Source organism: Macaca nemestrina, chromosome 16 (assembly GCF_043159975.1).
Source record: "Macaca nemestrina isolate mMacNem1 chromosome 16, mMacNem.hap1, whole genome shotgun sequence".
NCBI classification, from domain to species: Eukaryota; Metazoa; Chordata; class Mammalia; order Primates; family Cercopithecidae; genus Macaca; species Macaca nemestrina.
The window spans coordinates 66,906,545-66,933,061 of NC_092140.1; the positions used below are offsets into that span (position 1 = coordinate 66,906,545).

The window sequence follows — 26,517 nt, forward strand, 5'->3', positions numbered from 1 at the left end:
GAGAATAAGAGAAATTAGAAACTGCAATTATAGGTGACTCTTTCAAGGGAGTTTGCTATAAAAGGAAAGAGAGGATGAGGTTGGAGGAGTTCAAGACTAACCTGGGCAATACAGTGAGACTCCATCTCTAAAACTTTTTTTTTTTTAAGTTAGCTAGGCATGGTGGCTCTCACCTGTTGTCTCAGCTACTTGGGAGGCTGAGGCAGGAGGATCACTTGAGCCCCAGAGTTCAAGACTACAGAGAGCTATGGTGATGCTGCTGCACACCAGCTTGGTTGGCAGAGCCAGACGCTGTCTCTAAAAAAGTAATCAAATGAAAGGAAGGAAAGAAATGAATTAGTAGTTTGAAGAGGAATTAGGATCAAGGGAAGGTTTTGTTTTTGTTTTTGTTTTTGTTTTAAGATGAAAGAAATAGTATGTTTGTTTAATCAAATGAAGTGGGGAGAAATTGGTATATTAGAAAAAGATGAGTAAATTGTTGGAGCATTGTCCTTGAATGAGAGATTATGAAGTCTAGGTTGCAAGTGGAGGAGTTGACCTTATTGGAGCATGGACAGTTCATCGGTAGAAATGGGAGGGAAGGTGGAGTCTACTGGCAAAGTGATGTAGGTGGAAAGATGTCAGCAGTGAAGGGAGTTTGTAGAAGTTCTTGTTTCACTGACTTAGTAATTTATTTTCATTTCTTACCTTGCAGTTTAAGAATTTAATAAAAGCTTTTTTTGAATCATACAGTATATTTAAACCACCTTCATAGAAATATTAAACCTTGATATGAAATGTATCATCAGCTCTTCGAAGTTATAAACTTTGGGGAATTTAAACTCCCAGAAATACCAGATTTTCTACTTCAATCCCTTTGATTCCAATTCCCTTTAATATGTTCACCCATTTTTAACTTTCTAAAACCTTATTCTGCAGTTTTCTTCCTGATACGTTGTAACTGTGAGAAAGTCCATTTTATTTCTGTGAGCTTTCACATTTAACTTGAGAAACCTCTGTTTTCCAGGTACTTAACTAGTTTCCAAATTACTTAACCAGGTGCCAGCGTACTACATTGAATGTACCAAGTAATGATTACTGATTGCTGGTCAATCCATATTCTAATTGCTTTTCACCTCAAGGTATTGTTCTCTTGGGGGAAATTGTCAGCTGTTCAATGTTTTGAGACCAGAAACATTTAAAAATGCATTAAAACTTAAACTTGGAGCTTAGTAGAAACACATTTAGCTGGCTTTACTACTAGGTTCTAATCACTTCTTTCATGTAATGAATATGACTTCATTTTGTGTTAAAGTCTGTTTTCTCAGACAGATGGATATAACCATTTTCTGAAATTATTGCCACAATAACTGCTAATAATATAATCATAATTACTTCCTTGCATTTATATGCATGTGTCAATTCTACCCAATCAAACTATTTCCATGGAAAATATGTGTTATTACTATAAAATAGCAACATATTTTTGTTAGTACTTTCCATTTGAAGAAATCAATTTGGCTATCTTGATTGTCCACAAATGCAAATATAGCCAATCCGAATTATTAATAGTAATCTGAGAATGACTAACAGGAGAGAAAAAAAAGGAGACAAAAGAAAGTTGACCTCTCAGAGGCTACTTTATTTTCTCTTATTAATAGCAGACCATTCACAGTCAAAGCTTGTTTCGTTCAGGAGCTAGATAAAAGAAATAGTCTCTTAAAGTGGTAGCTTATGTATGGGTTATGGACACTTTAAAGTGTTTTATCATTTGGAGTTCTATAGTAGTTTGTAAATTAAAATGTCAGAACTTTTACGAAGTATACATTAAGCAATATATTAGAGTAACTTAATCACCATTACGAGCAGCCAGCTTTCAGTTTCGTAGTTTGTATTAGTTTGTATTTTATTTTGTATTCTTAATATTTCTCCTTTCTTTCTTCTTCCCTGTTTGACCTACTAGCTCCTCAACTGAAAATGGGAACAAGTTACTTTTCTCTTCACAGTTGGTTGTTATTTTATGTGTTCTCAAGTTCATGTTAGAGGGTGATTCAAAAATTATATGATGTAAAAGATATACAGTTGACCCTCCGTATCCAGGGGTTCAGCATTCATGGCTGCAACCAACCACAGATAAGAAATACTCAAAAATTGCGTCTGTACTAAACATGTGCAGACTTTTTTTCTTGCTATTATTCCTTAAAAAATATAGTATAACAACTATTTATATAGCATTTACATTGCATTAGGTATTAGAAGTAAATCTAGAGGTGATTTAAAGTATACAGGAGGATGTGCATAAGTTATTTGCAAGTACTGTGCCATTTTATATCAAGGACTGGAGCATCTTTGGATTTTATTATCCTTGGGAGGTCCTAGAACAATCCCCCATGGATACTGAGAAACGTCTACATAGTCCTAGTGGATAGCAACAGTAAATAAGGAAAACCGAAGTATTACATACATAGTTCAAATATCATGAAACACAAAATAGAACTACTCATTATTAAAAACCTGCTTAGTAATATTAGCACAGGAAAGTTGTGTATTTTAAGCCATGAAATACAGGATTTGAGAAATCTCAATAGTCTCATTTACCATAACAATTAATAATATACTTCCTTATATTCCCAATATACTAATTGTTCATCCCTGCATTCTTTCATTCTTAACTTTCAGTGGGTATTGTATACTTTAAAAATTGTATGTTCAACCACAGGACTAAAATAATGAAAGAAAACACTAAAGTACTTACTTCAACAATATTTTCATGCTTCTGTATTTTCAAGTTTCTTGAAGTTGCCTTCAGAGCCAGTTTACAAAAAACACAAGGAGTCCCGCTTACTTTATAGTTGTCCCTCACTGATCTGAAATGATTTTATGAGGTTCCTTTTTTATCAGGCCTCACTCCAAAGGGCTTCTGACTATTTCTAAAGTCAAATCTACTTTCAAGGGGAAAAATGTTTGCCACCATTGAAAACAAAGATGCTGCAGACCCTGAAGGCAATTATAGAAAAATTGGCAGATTGTTCTGAGTAGAATCCGAGTGGCACTGTGGGAGTAATAAGAGTATAACTTCCCACAGAAATTTTCGAAGGGGTTTGTGGTTAATTAGGGTCTTCATGTGTTTAAAACTTCATGGCTGCTGTCTCGTCATGAGTCAAGAAAGTAGGTGGTTATTTTGTTTTTAATCCCTATTTTTTTTGCTGGTCTGTTTCTTTGGAGTGAGGATTATGCTATAATCATTTTTGAATGCAAACCTCTCACACACTGTTTGGCACACAGTAAGAACATAGTAAATTATGGTAAAAAAAAAAAATTCTGTTTTCTTGGCTGTCAGACTGGGAAGACAAATCAGTTCATTTTTATTTAATAATCACTTTCATTCAGGTTTCTCCTATCTTACCATTGTAATGGCTATGGAATTAATTCTTTTCACATTTTTGAGGGTGCAGCTGTGAAAAGAATAGTCAAACCCTACCCCTCCTGGAAGTTACATTCTGCTGAAGGAAGATGATGATAAACTACATAAATAAAATATAGTCAGATGGCACTTAATGATGAAATACATTGTCAGGCGATTTCATTGTTATGCGAACATACTAGAGTGTACCTACACAGACCTAGAAGGGATAGCCTATTACACACCTAGACTGTTGGTATAACCTGTTGCTCCTAGGCTGCAAACCTACACAACATGTTACTATGCTGAATACTGTAGCCAATTATAACACAATGGTAAGTATTTGTGTATCTAACCATATCTACACATAAAAAAGATATAGTAAAAATGCAGTATCATCTTATGGGATCACCATCATACATGCAGTCCTTCATTGACTGAAGTGTCATTCTGCAGCACATGACTGTACATAGCTTGTTAGATGGTAAAGAGTACTAAGAAGCACAGCAAGCTTCTGCTTCTGTGTGGGAGTGAAGATGGTGGCAGATCAACATTCCAGCCAAGAGCAACCAGCATACCAGAGGAAACAAAGATCATCCAAGAGCTGTGGAAACAGTGAGGACCACAGCTACTTAAATTTTGGAGCAAAGTCTACCTGCCTGTAGGAAGATACTTGCAGCTGCCAAGGCGAGAGATTGACAATCTGGGTTTGGCCCCAGGCAGAGGGCTTCTGCTTTGGGCCAAGAAGCCAACCACGTTTTGGCAGTTGTGTGAGGCTGGACTGGCAAAAAGGAAACTTGAAGGGCCTCAGCACAGAGTCCATTTCCCCTTCATAAGATTTACTGAATTCTGAAGCTGTGGATGGTGAGGGGTTTCACAAGAGACGAAGTCTAAGAAGACCTCTTTTTGCTGAGGAAATGGTAACCTGCCAGACAATCAGTCGAAAACCCTGGAAGCCTATGCCCTAGGAAACAGAGCAAATCAAAATAGGCCCAATCTTAGTAAAACTGCAACTTAGCCTGGGGTTAGCTCAGTTCCTGAATGGATGGAGGTTAGTAAGACATTTACCTTTTCTTTCCAGGAGAAGAAAGTGAATCCTCAGAAGACAACATCATCTGGGGCCTCCTAGGTTTTTGTTTTCTTTTTATATTTTGTTTTTTTAATATATATACAATGTCCAGATTTCAATAAAACACTGCTAGACATGCTAAGAGATAGGACATTTGGACACACACACACATAAACATGCATATAAGAAACAGTTATTTAGATGATCCAAGTACTGGAGTTACTAGACAGGAACTTTGAAATGAATATATTTCAGAAACTAGAGGAAGAGAAAATACATAAAAAGAGGGAGTGCTTCACCCGATAATAAGAATCTATCAAAAGAATCTAATGGAATTTCTAGAACCGAAAAATACAAAATATAAAATTAAGAACTTAGTGCTGGATGAAATAGCAGTTTAGACAAGCGGAAAACAGGATAGGCAAACGAGAAGACTCTCAGAAATTATCCAGCAGAAGCAGAGAGCGAAAAAAGATGCTGCATATAGAAAAAAGTATAATGGACATGCAATACAGCAAAAAAGTCTAATACTGCATTGTCCAATCGACTCCTAGTGAGGAACACATATGTTAAACAGATGAAGTTAATTTTAATAATTTATTTTACCCAATATATTCAAAGTATTATTTCAACATGTAATTAATATGAAAATTTTAATCAGATACTCTGCTTTCTTTTAGTCATGCAAAGTCTTCAAAATCAGTGTGCATTTTACACTTCACCACATCTCAAGTTGGGCTAGCCATTTCAAGTGCTCTGTCATCACAATTGGCTATGGCTATATTGGACAGCTCAGATTTACATGTATGTAAGGAGACTCCCAGAAAGAAAGAGAAAAGAAAGGAGAGCCATATTTAATTTTTTTTAAAGATTAGGAAAAGGGATAGAGAGTGCCAAATATTGGTAGTGGCAAGCATGAGGGCATACAGTTTTAAATGGAGAGATTCCATTTAAATGGAATAAAGCCTGATGTAAGGCAGGCTTCCCCACAGGGTGGTGTTTGAGGATAGACATAAAGGAGATGAGGAAGTGAATGAGCCTTGCACATGAGTGCAGGAAGGAGTTTAAGGAGGGACTCAAGGCAGAAGTGTGCTGGTATGCAGCAAGAAGGTAGGTATATTGTAGAGGGATTAACTAGGAGATTAGGTCAGAGAAGCAAAAGGAGGCCATAAAGCTTTGATATACTTCTTGATATATAGATAAAGAATATATCTGTATATTTTCATGTTTTGTGTACTCACTTCATCTTAAGGAGGGGGGATCTCAAGGCTTAAATATTAGCTTTGGTTTTTCTACCGCTGTTAATAAGAAAATAAAAATACTTCCTAAGAGAGACTGAATGGTAAAGTCATGTAATGCCTTTGTAAGTGCAGTGTGAAAGGTCAGGGAAGGTTTGTGTGCGTGTGTTCTAAAGCTGATTTTCAGAAGTCCTTTTCCCCTAATCAAGCTCTGTCAGCAAAAAGTATTTTAAATAAACAGCTTTTCTACATTGTGAATTTAATATCTAGCAAGACCAATATAATGCTTCATTTTCAGATTTCTCACATTTTATTTTCTTCTTTAAAGACTGAAAATAACCACATTCAATTTGTAAGTTAAGCATAATTTTTTTTTTATGACAAGTGGCTCAGTCTTCATTATAAGTTAGGTAATGAGAAGGCATCTAGTTAGAAAGCTAGGGCATTTCTTCATCTCACAAATGCAGATTTTAATACTGAGTATGCCTAGCTGTTATATATCATCTTCCTAATTAAAGGTAAGAAAAATACAATTACTATGGCCAAGATGGTAAAATAAATAATAACAAATCTTTATTCGTTGAGGTTGGATGAGAGGTTTACTTTTGGTAAAGGAACTATCTTAGGAAAGGAAAACAAACAGTAAGAAGAAAAGGTTGAGAAGTTTAAGGAATAGGTTTCTTTAGGGATTGATATTAGCTCTAGGCTTACTTAACACTTTTACAAATAATCTGGAGAAAGGCAGTACTCAGTCAAATATCAGAGGTTTTAAGGAACGCTAAACTTTCTAGTAGGAAAGAATCAATAAGTTGGAGAGCTTCCCAGGGAAGACCTTGCAGATCTGTGCGGGTGGGCAGATGAATATGGAGTGGTAAGAATGCAGTGATGTATGTATGGCCATTAAGTTAGTATGTTTATGTATGTGTGTTTGTGATCTTCAAACAATGGCTTTTAGCCTTTTTGAAAGATTTCCCAATTCCTTTGAGAATCCAATCATAGTTAAGAACTTTTTCCCGAGGGAAAAAAACTCACAACCCCCACAATAGGAAGCCATGGTCTTGAATGAGCTAAACATTTCAGAAATAATTTTCCTCAGTTCATTTATTCAGTGAACAAACAAATATTTATTGAGCTTCAGCTATGAGCTATGACCTACCTGAAGTGCTGGGAATACAGAGAGATAAAGACACACTTGGCCTCTGACCTCAAACTGACCTAGGTTACAATTTGGAAGGAGCTAGATAAGCAAGCATTTATGCAGCAATGTGATCACTGTTTACCACCTCTATGCCCAAGTGCTGTGTATGTCTCTAGAGAGGCACTGGATTCGGACTGTGGAGGGAACCAAGGATTTCAGAGATGGCTTGTGAGAGAGCATCTAATTAACACACAATGATTACCTTCCATCAAAATTACCAAAAATGTCAAAGGCCAAGATCTTTGTTATATCATGTTGTGAACATTCAGTATCTGTGATTTTGATGTACCTCAAGGTAGGTACAATGAAATGCATGCAACTAAAATTAACAGAAGGATAAGATCAATTTCTAAATGTGTAATTTTTTAGACTTGGAGGCAAAGACTGGAAGAGAACATTATAAAATATACATACATGCAATATATATATACATACAGAAAGAGAAAAATGGTGTTAGTAAAGGCTGATATACCGAATCTTCAAATACTAAAATAAAAAATGAATATCTTTGAAATTCAATCTGAGTAACTTATTTTACTAAGTAAATAAACTGCTGAACTAATTATCTCAAAGAAAATAGTAAAAGGAACTATTAACGGAAATGATTTTTGATAAATTTCCAAATGCCAGAAGTACTAAAATAATCTACTCTTTAACATTTATGGTTGATTTAACCAGGATAACCAAGCAATCTTTATTTTTCAGCATGAAGACTGTTATAGCAGATGAACTCTAGAATCTCAAGGGCTTAACACAATAAAGGTTTATTTCTTTCCCATATGAAGTCCAGTGTGGGTCAGACAACTTCTCCCCATCAACTGGCTTTATCCTCTGGAAGATCATGGTCTTTGCACCATGGAAAGAGGGATGGAGGAGATACTTTGACTCTTAACTACCTCACCCTAAATATACCACAAGTTAAGTCATACCCATGAACCAGAGATTGTCACACGGCCTCAACCTAATTGCAGAAAGATGTAGGAAAGGAAGGAAAGTACATAGAATATTTGGTGAGCTCTCTCTCTCTGCCGCATCCTACAATGTTACATTCTTGGGGATACTTGTCAGAAAAAAATATCATTGTGACCTAATAAAGGAATTTGTGTGTGTCTGTGTATTCACCCTTCAAGCACACATTCATCCCTCTATTCCAGAGTTCTCCAAACAGGAAGTCCCCACCAGAGAAATATTTGGCTACTATTACAAAGGTTTCCAGCTGAGTAATTGCTAGATAAAAGGAAAGGGGGCAATTAGGTGTTATACTATGGGGAGATGCACTATTATTAGAATTACTCTTTCCTCCCCATTCATCTTTCTCCATGGTAGAAATAATGGGCTAAATGGGAAAATGGTGGTACCAGTAACTAAAATGGGGAATGTAAAGAGAAGCAAGTTTTTTCTTTCAGAAGAAAAACAATGTCCATTCAGATGTGAGGAATTTGAACAAGAGTGAGATACACTATACACAAATAGAAACCGAGATTTGCAGCTCAGAAATATATTTAGCACAGACGTATAAAGTTTGAAGCTGAAGCCTGTGTTTAAGCCATGGAGACAGATGACCTCCAGCTCTCTCCCTCAGGGAAGTGTTCACATTTAAGGCTGACCAAGGGAGAGTGTGTGTGCAGTTGGAGCAGCAAGGGTGGGTGTCACCAGGGTAAGAGAAGTGAATGAGCTGTATACTCAAGTTTGGAAGAAAAATAATAGCTCTTTCCACCTGACTTAAAGATTAGAAAATCCAAGTAAGCCTATCATTCTAATTCAGCTCCAACAGCCCATAGGAGGTCACTGCACGGACTTTTCCCAGTGGGCTCTGATTCCAAACTGTTCAAAGTCCTGTAAGGAAGCCCTGGGGAAAATCCAGCTGTAAATGAAGATGGAGTGAATTACTGAAATCACTTTCTGATAAAACCGGGATTTAAGACCATTCTGTGCCCCAAAGTGTTTCTGAAAAGAGTGGGACACAGGGAAATAAATTAGTAAGTCATTAAAATAATTGTTATTGAATTGACATATCCCATTTTCTCTGGATCTCTTAAATAGGAGAACAAATTAATTACATCACTCTCACCTGGATTATTGGACTTGCCCCCTTCACTGGCCTCCTTGCTTCCACCCTGTCCTCCACCAGTCTGTTCTGAACACAACAGCCAGGGTGAGCTTGCTTAAATGCAGATTGGATGAGATAACTCTTCTCAAAACCGTCCAGTGAAGTAAGAGACCAAGGGCCAAACCATCTGTCCCCATCATCTCTCTGACCTCATTTCTGCTACTCTGGCCCTGGCTCACTCCCCTTCAGCTGTTCCAGCCATCTTGCTATTCCCAGAACACATCAGTCTTTGTACTTGCTGCTCCTGTCTGGAACATCTTCAAAATATATGTATGCTCACTCCATCTCTTCACACAGATCTCTGCTCCATTATCCCTTTATGAGAGAGGACTACACCGAGCATTCTTTGTAAAATAGCAACCACAAACCTCAGCATGTTGACCCTGCCTTTTTCTCCAATATACTGACCACCCTCTAACATATTATGTGTTCACCTGTGTGTCTCTTGTGAGCTGCCTCCTGCCTTACTCCTAGAATATAAGCTCCATGAGAGCCAGGGACCTTTTCAACTTTGTTGTCTACTATTCCTAGAACAGAGCTTGACCCATGTTAGAAGTTCAGTATCTGTTGAATTAGTAAATGGGTATTAAAGATTATCCTTTGCAATCACTAATATTTTACTCTTAGTGAGCATGTTTTAATACCAAAAAGGAGAGAGGACATAATTTTAAATTTGTATAAATTTAACTTCCAGAATCATTATTTTCTCTTTTTGCCTCAGTGAACACATGTAAGCTGCAGAGGGAGACCACTGCACCCTGCCATCCTAATTCTTTTAGGTCTGTTAATCCTTGCCATCCAGTATTTGTGTTCTTCACAGGAAATAATTACTTCAAGCTGATTTAAGGAAATAAGAATATTGCTTACTTCCTATTTTTTAAGGAAGCAGGAATATGGCTTATTGTGCTATTCCTTTTGATAATACTTTTTCATGCACTAATTTAGCAACTTTTTTTGCACATTTGCTCTAATATTTGTGCAAGAGAGATTTTAAAAAGATAGATGAAAGGGATTTTTGCTTTGTTAAGTATTGTTAAATAGGATTTCTATATTCAGGTTGCTTCAGCAACTGTTGTGTTTGGTAGCTCTGATTTTCAAATGTAGCAGGTTGTCATGCAAGGTCTATTGTTACTTCGTTTATTTTTTTTCTTTCATTAGTTGTTTGAGTCTGTAAAATAGGCTTGTGTTCCCTCAACTACAAAGACATCATTTTAAGTTATTTTAAGTCCTTGAGAAGATCAGTTTACCATAAGGAAAAGACTTAAAATCTCATTTTAAGCTCAGAGTGAAATTGTAATCAGACAAGCAATTATTTAATTTTCTTCATGGTGTACTTTATAAATGTCAGTGTGATAACTTGTTGAGAGAAAAATGACAAAAGCATGAAATGTATTGGTAAGTATGAGGAGAAGGAAGACAGATCATTGGAAGGATGCTACCCGTATTTTAGTGGTTGAACAATAAGCATTTAGTTTACGCACATTTGGGCATATGCATTTTATTGGACTTTCTTGAGTGTTTTATTTTTACCAATACATAACTTTCTTTAACTACCATAATTTAAGATAATGTAAAAAAATGCCAGGAGCATTATTTACTTCTGAACAAAATTGTTTGTAAAAGCAACTATTATTTTCAAACACGATTAACATCTTAAAATAAAAGCGTAATTATTCACTATATCTAACCCTTTTCTGGGAAATGTAAGACATTAGCACAATAATCAAGTAGCTGATAATTAGTTGAATGATTTAAAGTTGTTTTTAAACATCCTGAACATTTATCCTTTCCTTTTATCAATAGGTAATCTTTTTCTCATAGCTTGTGTTGAAGCAAAAACCCAACCTCCCATCCTCAGATTCCAGTTTGTTACAATGGTGGGCTTCACAGGGAGTAATGATTCTTAGATCTGTCACGTATCTCTAATAATACTTCTGTCAGAGCTGAAGAGGCAGTGCAGTTTCCTGGTAGCTGTGATGACTAATGATCATTCACATAGAGTGTATTTGTAGTGATATTTAAATAAATTTCATGAAATAATCACAGATGTTGTTATATGAGTTGAATCCCCTCTTCTAAAAACCTTTCTGCTCTCTTACCTATCCAATTGTCAGCATGTGGAGTAGTTTGAGGAAGTATTATTACTAATATTTCAAATTGGAATTTCTGAATTTTTACAATCATTAGGGTATATAGCCCTCAATATACCACGTGTTAGTCAAGTTCCTACTCAAGTTAAATGATTCAGAGTTTTAGAATTGGATAATCCAAATCTATTGGGAATATGATTCGCTAATTCATTTGAAATGCAATTAAAAGTTTATTTTACAACTAACTAGGATAGAATTACAAGTTTACTTTTACTTTCTGCAAGCAGAAGCAAATACATGTCAATAAAATGAGAAGATGTTTTTGGTTTCTTTATTAATGATTTACATAACATCGGGAACCTACTTAACACATACAAATAAGGAAACAAAAAGCACCATAGAAAATTCAGTTTAGCATTACAGAAATTACTGCAAGCCAACTTTGTCTGTACTAGTGTATAAAAACACTTTTAACAGTGCATCCATTTTCACAGCCATTTGGTAGATTAGAAAGCAATTGTAAACAGCGTAAAACCCACATTAATGCCTGTCAACATCCTGCCTTTTGCTCAGTTATGGATTTGTTTGAAATAACAGTGAGATCTAAAGTGATTGCATGAACATCATAGACTGTATAAATATGAATGAACCCACCGTAATGGGATGCATAGCGCTATATAGCAGGCATTCATCCTCCCTGTCATAGTAACAGGTTTGTGATGTAAGAGAACATGGCATTGTCTCAAAGAAATAACTCCACATGTTCTTATACTGTAATCATAGCAACTGATGGGTTTTCATATTGCCCTAAATTTTATATTCTAATATTGTACTATTAATAACCATCTGTTGTTTAATGTTCAAAAATCAATCCAGATAATATGAAATCCATTGAGCTATTTCTAAAAAGTGATTGTTAATTTCAGTAACATGCCATTTTGATTTTCAGTGGATTATCTTGATTGATCTCTGCCTAAAAGCGTAAGATCAACAGAACCATCTCATCTGAATAGAAGCTAGTGAATGGGATTGGGTGCAGTAAAATGGAAATCCTTTTTAATGAAATATAAGAGCTGCATCCTTACCTCTCAACCTTTCAGTCCTTTCATTTGAGGATTTAGTAAGTTGTTGTTTTCCTTTGTTTGGAATATAAGGGTTCATGTTAACTTAGTTCTAGTTCTAATTCTACTGTTTTATTTTTAAAGATGACCACATAAGAGGTTTTGGTGGTAGAACAAATAATTTTTTAAAGACCTTTTTTTATTAGATTAGAGGAAAGGGTACCAGTGCATATCTTTTTAATTGCTTGACTCAGCTTAAATTGTCATTCTTATTTAGATAAGGGTCATTTTATTCTAGTACTTAATTTTTTTTTGTTGGAATACTCTTCTGCTGGTAAAAGTTTTAGTACTAACTTCTTAAGTACATGTTTTAGTCTTCAGAAAGGGTAGAATGTACGTTTCAGTATTAAAACCATTAATCCAGCTTTGTTGTATATTGACATTTCACTTATTAGCAGATCATTTACCTGACTGCAGATCTCTCTTCTTTGTTAAGAATGTTGCTTTTACAGTTTTCTGATACTTAGGAGAGGAGACCAATGGCCATTTAATAGTACTAATATTTGTCTAGTGACTTTTCAATGTGAGGTACTGTGCTTTGTGCTTTCATGCATTGTGTTATCTCATTTAATGCATTCTCCCTTTTACTTCTATTTGAAGGGGGGAACCATCTGGATTGTAAGAGCAGGTTCTTTTCGAGCACGAAAGTTCCAGGAGAGAGAATATAGATTTAGTATTATTCCTCCTGGCATTCCTCATTCTAACTTTCGCCATCACCTGAGTTCTAGCATTGGGGAAGATAAGAGCACCAGGGTGCACATCTTTAAAGACATTTATGCTGCTTGCCTTCAAGTAAATATCAGCTACAACCAGGAATGTTAGACTCTCTCCTTTTTCCCTGTAAAGTGGGCCTTTAATGGGATGGCCACACTTTATTGATGGGAATCCTTTGTTCAAGTTGAAATCACAGGTACAAATGAAGCCTAACTAGTAACCTACAAAATATATGCACTAGAAGCTATGGCAGTGGTTCAAAGTGAGAAAGATGATTAGTATATTCATTTTTATAGACTATAGCACTTTATGATGCTTATGGAAATAATCTTAGTAAATTATTCAATCAAATAAATTTTACATGAGGGTTTTACTAACAAGTCTAAAAAATTATTTTCAACTAGGTTCAGTCAGACAGATGGATTTTGTTCTCCAGGTGGTTACATATTTTTTGCTTGATAACCTATTTGGCAGTACTCTTTTGAACCTGTGAATATTTATATTTTAGGGCCCTCTCAATAATTAAGAAATCCACTTTCAGTACCAGATGTTTCCAATGACTGAACAACTTTGTTTCATTCTACAACTGTAACATTTTTTTTACTTTGTTTGTGTTTTCAATAATATTTTCCCAAGAACCAGGAACAAAGGAAGCATTTACTAAAGTCATATGTTCACTAAGAAACTATATAAAGGCTAATTTACTTTATTAAGCAGAAATGTAGGCATCCCAAGAGCGTTGTTTATTTTAACAATCAAGCATTTTAGAAGCTATAAAAATTAGCTAGTTTATAACATTTTCAGTGACTTTTCTTAAGTTGTTGAAGTACCCAACTAATACACAAATTTAATTTTAGAAACCATGAAATTATGCTTTCCTGTAATGTATTATCTAACCTTTGAATGAAAAGCTTTAAATTTTTCAACAACTGTGCAACAAATGAAGAGTAAAATAACTTCTTTTATAGTAAACTAGACCAAAATCAGTGTATAAACCTCATACACTTACTCTTGGAATAAACCTTGGCCTGAGACAAGATTTTTATTCTTTAGCAAATAAATCTTGAGTATCCTGTGATGGTTGGAGTCATACACAATTATCTGAGTTTTTGCCAGTCTCCTATTTCATTTTACCTTGACTAAGTCCATTCTAGAATTATTTTTCTTGATGTCACTGAGGCTAACTATTGGTTCTTAATATTTCAAAGACAAAAGTATTTAATATCTTTCATATCTGTCCTTTCTTATAATGGTAGACAAATTGAAGGGGGAGTATTTGGTGACTTTGGTTTATGTATAGCACCATAAGAACAATTAGAAATCAAAGGAATGAAGTCACTTGTTTAAGAATCACATTTTAGGATATTGCTAAGGATTTTTCTTTATGTTGAATTTAGAAGGTTGGATACTAAACATGTCATCATTTCATAATTTATTTCAGAAACTATTTCCTGGAAAATTCACTTTTGGCCTTGCTTTCTAAATGAGGATTATAAGGATCATTTAAAATTCAGATTTAAATATATAATTCCCTATATAAAGGAAAATTTCAAGTTTATTCTGCAAGTAAGAAACTCAAATTTGTCATATAATTTTACAATAATTTTCTTTCTCTTTTTATTAAAAACATTATCATTTTTACTGTTTTTGAGATACTCCATCACGTGCTTCATGAATTTTGCATAAACTTTGTTACTTTTTTCTAAGATTAGGAAATATGCTGTTTTTGTTCTGCAGTGAGTTTTCATGTGAGGTTGCAGATAATTCTGATACTATATAAAGACCATCCAAGGAGCATTTGCTTTAAATTGTCTTTGCAAGTAACAGAGAGGGATTTGCACTGATAATTTTCCTAATTCCTTGGAATAATGTCACACACTTTTAAGCCTGAGTTTTGACAATCAGAGTCAGACAAAGAACTGAGTTCCATGACATCAGAGAGCTTATAAAAGCACATCTGGCCAGCCCATACTCCTGCCTAACATCTTTTAGTGGCTTCCCGTAGTTCTTTGAATAAAATCTCAGTTCACACAATGTCCCAGAACACCCTCACCCACAGGCCCAGGCTACCTCTCCCATCTCAGTCCAGTCACTCTTCTCTTTGGTCACTACATTCCAGTCATAAGCGCCTTCCACTGGAGTCCTTCAAGCTGTTCCCTCTACCTGGAATGCCATTCTTCCAGTAAACCTGTCTTGCTAACTCTTTCTTGTTCTGGTCTCAAATATAATTTTCTCATAGTAATTTTCCTGTAACTGCCTTCCCTCTAAAACTTAAATCAGGTCCCTTGTTACACTTCATAATTGCACCCTTTACTTTTCCTTCATTGTACTTACAAGTTATAATTACATATTTGTTTGATTATTTGTTTAATGCCTGCCTCTCCCAATAGAGTGTAAGCTCTGTGATTAAAGAAAGAGTTGGAGTCAGAGGAAAGATTTTATTATAATCAGTATTTCACACTTTTGACAGGTAAATTAGACCCAAAATAACTCCCAGGGAGCAATACACAGCCTGGAAAACATGAAATCAAGGAGAGGCTGTTTGGTGTAATAAAGGAGGAGCACCAGGCTGAATTTTCAGAGGCCTAATAGAGTAGGTTGTGGCTGATGGAAGTGGTGGTAGTGGGTCAATTTCTGCATGGCAAAAGAGTGTACCCTGACTATTTCACTGTGTCATTTGGGGCATGTCTTTGACCATTCTGAGCCTGTTTCCTTGTCATTAAAAGGAAAACTAAAGTTCTATGACTATAACATTGTCACCTTCAAACTGGAAAATGGAGGAAGGCTTGGGCTTCAGCATTCTTTAGTGTCCAGAAGATAGATTATAGTGGTGAGCCTTACCAAGAATTCCAGAAACAGCCAAGAATATAGACCTTATTTGGTGGGGGGGTGTCAGCTGGGGAAGTAGGGGGATGTAAAAGGTCTGGAAAAGAGGATACAACTAGAAATGATTTAAATGACCTCTTTGGCTCAAAATTCGTAATTATTTATTTACCATTCATACCTCTTATTAGCCCTCGAATTTTAAACCTCAACCTTCCTTTTGCCTCATCAGATTTCATAGATATATTCTCAGATACTCAGAAAAATAGCAAAGCTATCAGGAGTAAAAGTTTGTATTCTTTTCTAAAAGAAAAAAAAAAACAAGAATTTCTCAAAACTATGAGTAATCTGTACCAAGTAATTGAAAAAAAATTAGTTTTATTGTATTATTTTTATCAAAACCATAGAACAGAGAATACTGTGAACTATACATGGGGTATTCTACATTCTAAATTCTATACTTGGCTTTTTAAAATCCTTTTGACTTGTCTTAGACTGAATGAAGTATTTGAGTCCTAACATGTACATTGCATAAGCTTCACACTGAAGAGTCAGAATTATTTTTAACTAATGTTTACAAAGGATCAGTGGACTGTATCCTTTTGTTTATGTTGTACATGAAAGAAATACAGTTTACATAGTCATAAACACCCTCAGTCAGCCCTCTGCAAATGGATTATGTACTTGAATATAAAAAAGTTTCTCACACATTTTAAATGTACTTGAGTTAAAACATTCTTTCCTCCTTGTTTACTTCTTTCCCTTTCTCTAGCTTTGCTTCCTGTCTTTTGCTTATTTTATTCGTTCTACATGCTTTAACTAAAATTGATTAATATACAGACTGCAATTTCAGGTTGAGTTTTATTCTGAATATTCCTTAATCATTTGTTCACAGTGAGACCTTTTCTTATGGTCAAAAAGATTTTAATTTTGCTGATATAAAGTATATTAATTTAATAGAAGCAAGCATAAGGAAATGATTCAAATGTGCCAGGTTTTATTTTAACCACTGATCTTTTACCATATTTCCTAAAACACTTAGATATCATTAAGTAAGCTTTTATAATCTTTGATCTGATCTCATAATTGAGCAAAACATTGCTGAAGGTTGACAGTATGACCCATGGGAATAAAAAACAAGACTAATGAAATGAGTAAGCAAAAATTCTTATCTTTTATGCAAGGCAAAGTCTGTGTAATTTTCTCAATCTAGTCATCCCCTTTCCTTTGGAAAATCCAAAAAGATAAGATAATTGAAGAGGTCCCGATATGGACTAACCTTGCTTATATACTAATTTTGATTCCTATTAGATTTTTCTCCAGAAATTACTTAAATTTTTAATGACTAAAAATCAACTGATAATTAACAGCCATACTGCCTTCCTGTGTGTTGCTGCCATCATTTTCCCTAAACACCAAACCCTTTTACCTCCCAGCATTTTGTATTTACTCCTTTCTCTACCTGCAATGCCCTACTATTCTTTATTTGACAGACTCCTACTTACATGTCAAGACCCAACACAAATGTACTTTCATAGTAAATCCCTTGGAGGCTTAGTTCCTCTGTCCTTTCTGCTTCTGCAGTATTTTTCCTCATAGCTCTATTTTAGCATTTATTTATAATTTATTTGTTTTAATAATTTGTTTCACTCTGATGGATATGAGTGCCTCAATGCCTAAGATCTTATTCATCCTGGCATTCCTGGCCTCAACACAGCGGCTGGTAGATGCATAGTAGGCAATCCATTATTGTTTGCTACAATTGCATGAATTAAGCAACCAATTACATGAAATGTCCCACCAACAACCTTCTACTTTGAAACCGGTATATTCCCAAAGTTAATTTTTAAATCAGTTGTTTTGGAATTCACAAAGCAATTTCCCATAGAAAGAATGTTCTAAATGGTGGTTAGGTTCCCAGGCTAGCCCTCAAGAGTCTATTTAACCCATAATGTAGCTGTAACACTATGCAATTGTAATGAAAAATAGCAGAAAACAACACTGTTACAAATGTGCAATGTTTTCATTACATTAAGTAAATACAGTTCCTCTTCTGTATAGAAAATGCAATCTAGGGCAAATTATACCAACCAGCAAGTGTAATATGATCTAGTGACAAGAGCAGGACAGCTGAACATAGGCCAAGCTCTTTCACTAATTTGCCTTATAAATTGTTTAAATTTACTATGCCTGAGTTTCTGCATCTGTCCAGCCAACTTGGTAGTTCTTGCCTGCTCACCCTGAAGAAAAGGTAAAGTAATGTATATAAGAATGCATTGAAACACATAAAGCCCTTAAAAATGCAAAGTGTATCATCACATAAAGTGCTCACAGACAAATGAAATTATATTGAATTTTGGACTTTTAAAGGAGTGAAAAATAAAGAAGCAGAGTTGATGTTTCAACTTCAATTGCCCAACCCCATTACCTGGGAGCTGGGTAACCACCATGTTATCCTTTCTCTGCCATGACCAAATTGAAAACACATGAGTTAATATCTCTGGGCCTTGGTTTCCTCTTGGGTAAAGTGACATTGTGCAAATTAGATGACCTTCCAGTTCTTTTAATCTGGATATCTGTATTTAACATTATTTGGATAGAGTAGCAACTTTCATGACATAAAAAAATGTCCTGGAAGGGTCATAATTATAGGGTCTGAATTTCTTCAGTTTTCTCCTCTGTGATCAGCTTACTTAAAGCATCACTTGCATAGCATACACACACACACACACACACACACACACACACACACACACACACTGCTTAATACAGTTTTTTTCTTAATCTGCCAAATCTGTCCACCCTAAAACCAACTTATCCCCCGGCGTCTGCCGAATCTTTCCACCCTAAAACCAATTTGTTCTCCAACGTCTGCCATCAAAATCAGCATGGAAACCAACTTCCATCAAATAATATCTCCATCCAAACCTGCAGAATAGCAATCTTCTCATTTCTTACTCAGATTTTCGCTTTCTTCCATGAAGAAGAAAGTTTTCCTTCATGATTTGCCTAAAAATTTCTCCTTGATTCTGGTGCAGCAGATATATACTCCAGCAAACTGTCTAATCAAATTTTATTCTCTATTAGGAGCCATCTGTTTGCTGATGACGACTCTGTTTGTTTTTTATTTTAGTGCAGTGCATTTTCAATCCTTCATCTGTTTTATCATACCACCTGCACTTCCCATTTTCCCAGCTCATTCCTTCCTTCCTCTTGTGTGGGTGAAGAAAGAGACAGGGTGTGGACAGCAGGAGGCCGCTGTACTCCAAACAAAATACTTGAGGCTCAAACTCTTCTCTCTGACTGATTAGAATGCCTCTCTCTCCATGTAGTCCAGGCCTTCTTTACTTTCTGCCCTGTATTTAAGCTTCCTCAGAAATCTTGTGGCCTTTCAAGAGACTTTCCTGCAGCAGAAGAAAGAAGGTGCTAAATTCTTGCAATCTTTAACTTTCTATAACGAGAGATTCACAGTTATCTCTCCCTCAATCATTGCTTTCTTTCTGTGCCTGGGGGTTGAGTAGTACATAATAAAGATGAAACCCAGTCTAAGTCTATGTAGTTGATTGCTTTTTGGTGAAACTCTATTACATAAACATCTTCTATGTGAAATTTCCAACATAATTTGATACTAAAAATGTTAGTATTAGGTAACCCATGTTATGGTTTTTCCATTGTCTTCATATATTCATCTGCATGAACATGGCCTGTCTTGAATCCTAACCATCCACTAAATGGGTACTTGGTAGCATTTTTAATAGATTTTTGCTTTAGGTAAAGTTCCCTGCAAGTTGTTTCTGATGTATCTAATCCCATTGTTACTTCCAAACTGAAATGAGACCCTGCCTTTATGAAGCATGGTATCACTTAAACTATCTCTAGGTGGACCTCATGCCACCAAAATTCTGTTGTATTTATTATGTGCACAATTCATTTGACACTTGAATGACACTAAAAATGAGTCAACAGAAGCTCCTCTTTTGTCCCTGGTCCCTTTCAGACCAATGACAGTACCTTAAACTTCTTGGTGGTTCCTGGCTCTGTGTCTTATGCATATAGGTGCTCAATAAACATTTATGGATCATTATTCATTTATGTTTGGACTTATTTGTGAGGTTGAAATGTTCAATTGATCTACTTTTTGACCTTTTCAGTTATCATTTTTTTTGTCAGTGGTTTTGATTATTCAGGTGCACTTTTACCATCAATAGGTCATATCTATAAATAGAAGTCTAGAGACATTTTTAATGTGTTTGGGAAAAGAATAAAGAAATTCAGGTTTTAAAATTGCAGATGAATATTGTGCTAGTGATTAGCTTGACCAACATATTTTGAAGCAGTTTATCAAGCTGAGAAAAAGACAACAATAGAGCCATCCCTTCTGACCACAATTTCAATGACTTCCTTCAAAAATAGCCATTTTAAAGTTTTTGTTTCCTTCTTCTTTTAATCTCTCATGTTATGAATAATATTTAGCTGAACTCCCAAAGCAACTGGGGGAAGAAAATCTTTGGTGTTGATTTTGGATAAAATATGAGACATTTACTTTTGTGAATGCTAATCTCTGAAGGCTTCGGTGCAATCTTTTGTTCTCTGGGTTCTTGTGTTGTTCAAAGATTTAAATTTAAACACCAATATGTTTTTGACCACCAGAAAACCCTCTGAAACACCTAAGTATGAAAGTTTTAGTTATTAATATCTATAGGATTTCATCATTTTAATTACCATCTCAGCAATTCCCAGTGGGTAATAATGGCATGTGGTTGTCCTGCCTGTACTTCTATGGGCTAGAATAATCATCCTTATGTTACACTACATTGTGGTTCATTGTCTCTCTGAACTTTTTATTTTATCCATATTTGCTTAGCAACCAAGTTATAATTGTTTAAAATTTATCCTAACATTCTCTGAGTTTTTTCGATGTATCATTTTAAGACACTAAGAGGGGATGTCAGATTTGTCCTGACTTCTGGTCAAATGGGTTAAAACTCTACTTCCTATATTCTTAGCCTCATAAAATCCTTTCTTCCTATAAATTCCAAAATCTGACTGATCACAAAGCATATTCATAGATCTAAAAATGGGTATGTTTTCTTTAAAACTGTATTTGTTGGAGACAAATACTTATACTCCATCAAAAGTTTTATCAGCTATAATTCTCTCTTATAATTGTTTTTTAAAAGTCCAAACTAAGTTATTTTGCTCTGGTTGAGGCATGTTGGCTGATTTTTAGACTTGGATGAATTTCACTGTAAATTGCTGTTGGATGTGACTGGAGTACCCGGGAGCTGTCAGGATGGCTCAGTGATTTAACGCTGGTGTCCTGCAGCTTTGACTGTAATCAGCAGATGCTGTGGTATTACCATAAATGTTTTCCTAACTGCTTCTGTCAAAAAGAGAAAATTCTTCCTGCACCCAGTCTACTGCTTCTGATTAAATTCAGTTTGCCTTCTTTTGCATAATTAATGTCCCATGATGATCTCTAACCTTTTGTTTTTAATATTGCCTCTTGGTCTAGACTCAGTCTTTACAGGGAAGCTCAACTAAGAGCAGACAAAGAGAAATGGATGGTGCTTTTACATGAACCCCCAGCACCTCCATGGCTGTGAAGTCGTTACTGTTTTATATACCATGACTTGTCAAAGATCATGAAAGGTTCTGGTCTTTGCAATGTTTTTCATTGTTGTCCTAGTGCTCTGTTTTACTTCAGAAGGCTATTTCTATAATGCTTTGGTGCACATGGTTTTGCCTGAGGATGTGTGATGATAGGGTCTGCTTTAGAATGTGCTTACCCTGGTTGTGTAAATTGATAAACCTCTGACACAAGCCAGGCAAAAGGCTACCTATTCTCCGGCACAACTTTCTATACCTCTAGCCCGAAATAACTCAGAGATTATATTTGCTACAACAAAGTAAATGTGTATAAAACATAAGTATGTTAAAAATGAATACCTTGTTTTTGTCAGTGAACACATTTTATACATTATCTCAATGGGAGAAGATCCTTGAGTTTATTAAAGAGCAGTACTTTTTTTTCCTGAAGAGCCCAGAGTGCTTTCTTATTTGTTCTTTTCAAACCTCTGAGTACTCTTGCCTGACAGCCATCTGTGAGCTGATTTTTTTTACTCTTTTGAGTAGAACATTGATGTGAATAGATATCCTTTGTGATTTTATTCTTACAGTATAAGATAAAAGGTGTACGTGACATCTCTAAGGTACTAAATAAGGCCTGTAGTAACTGGCAAATTTACAGCTTAGAACTAGCCTGTAATCATATTATCTGAAGTTAGAATTCTTCCAGTTCCCTTTGTTTCAGAAAAAGAGATAGAATGACTGAGCGCCACGTTTTCTGGGATTTATCTACTTCTTTCTCCTATAGCAGATTCCACTAACAAATATTTATAACATTATTTTCAATGTCATTTTATGTGCTTATAGAATCAAATACCTTTCAAATCAAAAAGGATCTTAGAGATCACAAAGTATTTTGTGACTGATGAAGCTGAGTCTAGATACACAGAGTCACATGCAGTGGCACATTGAGTTTGGGGATTGCCAACTTTTAACTACTGCAGTGTTAACTTGGACTATAGATTTTAATTGATCTCAGATTAAAACCAAATAAAAGAGAAACACAGGAATTTCAAAATAATTCTAGCAGTCCCCACATATCTTCCACATAAAAACAAAATTTATGATCAATAGAACTTTATTTTTTCTTACTCAAACTGTTACTACAAAATCTTTAAGCCTGTAGCTGCTTAGATCTCCTGCAGCTCCAGTGTATTATTTTTTTCCCACAAAACCAACAGTGATACCACTTCTCCATCTCTATTTACCATCTCTTTGTATTACAAGAGAGTCCACCCTTTCAACAGAACAACTAATCCACGATCTAGAAGATAACAGAGTACCCCTTGAAACTGAGGCTTTCAGGTTTTCATTCTGGTTCTATCTTTTCCTTGCTCTGTCACTAAAGTGATCCACTTAACTTCTGGGCCCAATGTTTTTGTTGGTAAATGGAGATAAGCAATAACCACCTCAAAGGAGGATTCAGTGGATGCTCTGTGGGCTAATGTGTCCACATACCTGCTTCTTTGAGACCTATATTTAATAGCCAGCAAGAACTTGGAAAAGGCAAGAATATAAGAACAAGAGGTCTTCAGTGTAATTAAATAAGAGATGTCAATTGTTCTTCTCTCATTCTCATTTATTCATGAGCATAATGTATTCGTTACTACTCAGAACAAACGTCACAGATATTTCAATATATTTGAAGGTATATTTCAAGATATTTGAAGGTAAGAGTAGAAGGAAGTCAGTTTAAAAAGCACCAATATTTTAAGAAAATATGAAATGTTTCTCTGACTCTAAGAAAACCTCTTTCCTACCCTTCACCCCTACACTCCCCAATAAGCTTTCCATAAATTCTTTCTTACCTTGATAACTCTAGGTGCCCTGAAATCCTCAAACTTGATATTAAGTGTATTGCTGTTACCATGCTGCAAGAGAAAGCTGTCAGGTTATTTTAAGGACAAAGAGCTGTAATTCATATGTATTACAGCTGCCATTCTTATAGGATATATTATTCTGAATTTGGATATCCACCCACCTTATCCCCAGCAAATTAGCACATAAATCCACATCATAGGATTTATCATTGTAACCATGAATTTAATGATACTATGTGTAAGCATAAACCAGTTTGCTGATGAGATAGATTACATTGAAAGTCTTAGATATGAAAGTTCTTTCTTTATTTATACAACATTGAAAGACATATGTTGATCAATTATTCCCAAAGCTTCTTTGACTATTTTAACCCAGAGTTATCTATCTTTAGTTAGTGTCTGTTACTAATCTATCTGCTGTAACCATCAGAAAAGAGGCCCAAACCCAGCCACTTTCAAGACTTGTGATGAGTATGATGATCTGTACTTTTCAAAGAGCTTTTGCATATGTTGTTTTTGTCATAAAAATCCTTTGTAGGTTTAGCTTGTTTAATCATCCCCAGTAAACAAAGAAACGTGCTGAAATCTAAAGAGATGAAGAGCATTGTTCCAAGATATAAAAAGTAAATGATGGAGCCAAGAAGAAACCTTTGCAATTTTTCCTTTTATGTATAAACTAACCCCATAATACAACACCCTCTGATCTAAGCTGTCACAAGTGTACAGTTTGCAGCTAACCAGATGAGCCGGGGAAAATTGTTTTGGTTCTCTTTCATGTAAATCCATAGAACAAACAAATCAATAAGCGTACAGCTTGATAAACAAAAAGGTTTTTCCGTGGCAGAAAGCTCAGGCAGTAAGCTCCAAATCTGTGGAAACAACAGATGCTTCCCAACCTTGCTTCCCACAAATGGGTTTTTAATTTGCCTGAGATATTCAGAGTTCTTTTCAGAAGGCCCAGAAGAAAGTGACAGCAGCAAACCAAGAACGTTGTCAGAGTCTCACAGGTAACAGCTGGCCCCTTGGCCTTGTTTTTCCCCCGCCCCCTGCAGGATGGGAATATTAACAACTTCACTGAGTATGTCAGAATTCACAGGAGAAATGTTATTCAAGTTCCTCCTCATGTCTGGCACACACACAGGCACATTATGTAAGTGGTAGCATTACCATCATCACCATTTGGATTAAGACCTACTTTCAGACTGACTGTGAAGAGAATGGGAAACTGGAATATTAATCTCTTAGGAGAGGCCCAGGTGGAATGATGAATTCATTTTATTCTCCCTCTTTAGTATAGCATTGACAACAAGGAGAGTAAAAAGAGGTTAACCTCAGTGAAAGAAAGTTAGAGGAAGCCACCATTTTTATTGACATCTGGGACAGATGTGTCTCAAACTCAGACTTCTGATTATAAATCCATTTCCTTTTTCATATGTTGCTCTTCAGATTCTGCCCAATGCACCCTTTATAAACTGTTCCAGATTTGATCACTTCATGCCTGCATTTCTATGTAGCTTCCTTTTTATTTCCTGCCTCTTGTCTTTCAATGAGTCCCCTAAACATCCTAGTTCGTTAGTTTGGATTAGAAGATTTCCTCTAATTAGTGTCTAGTACCTTCACATGGCTTATGTTCCCTTCATTCATCATCTACTGCTACAGATGATACCCCACCCCCAGCTCTGTGTATTTTCTTTTGGAATCTAACACAACCACAGGACTTAAATGTTTGTATTTAGTATTTAAGATAAAATGGACCCTAATTTTGCTAAAAGTCGTAACAGATTCCAGATTCAATACTGCTTTGAAAAAAAAATGAGAGGTTTGACTCACTACTCAATACAATCCAAGCTGTTCTTACTGTTTCTACTTGTTACATAGGGAAGGTAATACGCAAATCTCTCTGTTAATATAGCTATATGAATGTGGTTAGATTGTAGGCTTCCTGAAGGCAGGGACTGTGTCTGTTTATTCTCTGCTATATTCCTGAAACGTAAAACAGCATGGCCCACTGTTCATACTTTTGACTAAATGAAAGAAAGCATATTCTTTATCTTGTGTTTTGCAGTACACCAAAGAATTATGAAGCATTGTCCTCTTGAATGTAGGATCTTATGATGAAATATGACACATCTGCATTAAAGTACTGCTTTTAACATAAAGAATGGGAAGTACATAGACTCTACTTCGAATAGTTTATGGTTTTATCACTAGACTTGAGTATGTGGCAGGGGCACAAAAAACTACACCACCAGGCTAACTAGGATACAAAACGGAGAGAAATACAAGTTGGCATCTCTATGTTTTGGAAAATCAGGAGGTCATATTTGATTGAGATTTGAGAGATCAAAGATTATTATAGACAATGATTCAGACTAGGGAATAGAGTATTCCCTATTATATAGAGTGTTTATGCAGTGTTATATACAGAGTTTAATGCAGTATTTTATATAGAGTTTGCTGCATAAGTACAGCTAAAAAATTTAAAGGCATTTTAAGAAATTATACTATTTCCTAATAGAAGAATAGTGTCCTAAAGCATAGATTGCTAGTGAGAGAAAACTATATGCTAAAACTTTAACCTTTAAAATAGATTGAAGCCAGGCATGGAGGCTTACACCTGTAATCCCAGCTACTCAGAAGGGTGAGGGAGGAGGATCACTTGAGCCCAGGATTTTGAGGCTACAGTTAGCTATAATGGTGCCACTGTACCCCAACCTGGGCGACAGACAAGACCCTGTCAATAAATAATTATTAAATAAATAATAGAGCCAGATTTTTGTGGTTAGTTCATTTTTGTTAAAAAAAAACAACTGGAAAATAATTTTATGACTCTGGACCCTTCGTATAAATTGGGTAGTATTTCTTAAAATGTGAGGATTTATGTATAATAACATCAAAATAACTACATTCTAATATTTTCTAATGTACTAGTGAACCTGGGCCATAGATTTTGCTGCTTTTGTAAGTAGATATACAGCAAAGGTAAGTATGGACAGTACTCTGTACCATATAAGCAGAAAACCTGGAAATTAATATTCCTGGTTCTCTTTAGAGAGCTAACTAGATTTTTAGGATATTTCTCTGAAGCAATATCAGTAAAAATGAAGTGTCTCATAGTTTCTTTTTGGTTTGTTGTACTGATATATAAATACTTCCTGCTTCTTTCACAGCATTTATAGTTTAAAAATGTTATTAAAGTGCTATAGTTTGGAGCCAGGAGCTGAATTGGATTACTTGAGCTTGAATCAGCTCCACCCTAACTTGCCTCTTAACTGGGACAGGTTTCTTAATTCCACAAAGCCTCCTTCCTCATTGTGAATTGGA

At 35.4% G+C, this 26,517-nt stretch overlaps 1 protein-coding gene and 1 long non-coding RNA gene across 7 annotated transcripts in view; one reads left to right on the top strand and one right to left on the bottom strand.

The window, feature by feature from the left end:
- The window catches only part of LOC105485573 (uncharacterized), a 29,470-nt gene extending 16,776 nt beyond the window's left edge, over positions 1-12,694 (bottom strand). Inside the window, exon 1 of the long non-coding RNA XR_989674.3 lies at positions 12,616-12,694. This is a non-coding gene — a long non-coding RNA (uncharacterized lncRNA). The remainder of the gene's footprint in view (positions 1-12,615) is intronic.
- Positions 1-26,517, top strand: part of LOC105485577 (diaphanous related formin 3) — a 498,294-nt gene that overhangs the window by 450,058 nt on the left and 21,719 nt on the right. The window lies entirely within an intron of this gene.